We start from the raw sequence: 2,303 nt of genomic DNA on the forward strand, positions 1-2,303 counted from the left end.
GAGAGAGAGAGAAGGGGGGAGGTGTGGATGGAGATGGGTTATTTTTTTTTTACTGACTTTGTTCACCCCCACCCCCTCTCCTATCTTCCCTCTCCATCTTCTATGCAGAAAGTGCACCTCTCTTTCCACATCCATCTTGAAAGGTTCTTCTAAGCTGTCTAACCTCTCAGCAATATTATATATTATTGCTTACCTCAACCCACACTGAAACCTGGGTTGCTATGCTACAATAATATGACCTCTCATCTCTTCTCCTCCACTACATTTCCTTTCTCATATCTTCCACTCATTTCTACAGGGAGCCGGGGGAAGGGGTTAACAGCATCCCCCGTTCAGCTTCCCCCCATCGAGCTTCTCTGTCTCTTCAATGACCTTCTTGGCCTGAGTGCTGCTGTTTGATTTGACCTCACAGACCGTATAGGGTCATGACCCCATTCCATACCACAACAAATTATCTTCGACCCTTGTGGAAAGACTCGGATTGTATTTGTGCTAGTCACCATATGTACAGTATACAGTTGAGTGCAAAAGTTTGTAGTCCCATACTCTGAAATGGCAAAAAGACTAAAACAAAGACTTTTTTTTCCTCATCAACATAATATTTAATGCACATTCAGCTAACACAAATGTTCCTTCATCAGCAGAAGTAACAGAAATGGCAAGTGAGTGTGTACAAAGAAAGTTTTTGTAAAATAATGAAAACCATATCGGTGCAAAGGTTTTCATTTTTCTTTATGAAATGTCCTATAATGCTTTGTATTATAAGGGTATAAAATTGCATGAAATGTCATGTTAGCATCACAGTCAAGTAAAAACTGTACTTCATTAGAGTACTGAAATATATCTACTTGTACTGCTAGGTACCTCCTGTTACTGGCTTCCTTCATTCAGTAAAAAAAAAAAAATTCAACATAATCGAGCGATAAAGATGTTGACAGATATGGGCTGATATGAACTGTTGGTTCTGAAAGTCTCAACCCAAATCATCATGCCCAGCCAAAATTCTATGTTACATCATACATCTCTAATCCCTTCCCCCTCCTTATCGTTCTCTCCCTCTGCCATCCTCTTCTTTCTCTCCTATCTCTGCTGGCCCCGTCTCTTGGGGGTCGTTCATTTTTGTCATAATCACCTAGGAGATTGGGGACCGGTGCCCATGGCAGAACTGAGCTGAGCGGAGGAGAGGTGGAAAGAGGATGAGAGAAAGAGAGAGAGAGAGAGAGTGGAGAGGGGTGGCAGTGTTGAGATGAGCAGTGGAGGGCAGTCTTGCGAGGGGGGATGACGGCTTGTCTGGCTCAGCCCCGGCTAATGTGAGGGGACAGCCTTGGCTTTGCCTTAACCACACTCACGCTGTCGATGCCAGAGCAGGGAGAAGAGAATAGACAGATGAAACGCTCTCCTTTTCAACGCTGCCTTCTCCCACCTGCACTGACTGCTTTTGGAGGCGCGTGGGGCCCCAATGTCACACCCTGTAGGTGTTTAAGCTGCTTACTTACACCGACCAGAGAAAGAGATGAGGCAATAGAAGGCAGGGAGAGAGAAAGGGAGAAGAAGCAGCAGAAAAGATGAGAGAGGGAGAATAGGAGAGTTAGAGGAAGATGGGGGTGGAGGTCATGGTTGTAGGAGGGTGTCATGTGTAAGCATCCCAGGCTTCATCAAGGAAGGGTGGTTTTATGTGGGGGATATTCATCAGTCATTATGCCTGCACAGTTTGAGAGTCTGTCATGTATGATGACGATTAGATGGTATTTTGACAAAGACAAACAGGAAGAGGCAGAGTCATCAAGATGATAACATGACAACTGTTTCCCTCTAGCCCCACCCTGCTGACGCTTCTTCTCTTAAGGTTAAAACATTTCCCATATTTTCAAACTCTTCGAGAAGGAGAGGTGGACAGGGAGATGGTTGCATGTGGAGGGGGGAGATAAGGGGTCTCAGTGTGAGTGTTGTGTGAGTTTCATCAATCCCATCTTGTTGTGAGCCACTGTGTGTGTGCCCAGGCCTGTGTTTGTCTCACTGAGGGGTGAGGGGTGAGGGGTGATGATGGCAAAGCATGGGGGCAGGGAGCAAAAGGGCCTTTTGCTGAGATCATTTATGTTTTTATGAAAGAATAGATATACACACAAGCAAGAAAGGGGTCACAAGGTGATGACTGGACAAAGACAAGTCGCAGCAGTGCACAGGTTCGACACTGTGCGCTGCTCTCACTCTTTTAACTCGTGTTTCTGTCCTCTCAGCAGCCTTCTTGTTGAGGCATGCTGTTTAGGTTCTCAGACACTCCCTCTTCAGGTCACTGACTCTGT

This window comes from Monopterus albus, unplaced genomic scaffold (genome assembly GCF_001952655.1).
Source record: "Monopterus albus unplaced genomic scaffold, M_albus_1.0 scaffold91.1, whole genome shotgun sequence".
Lineage (NCBI taxonomy): Eukaryota > Metazoa > Chordata > Actinopteri > Synbranchiformes > Synbranchidae > Monopterus > Monopterus albus.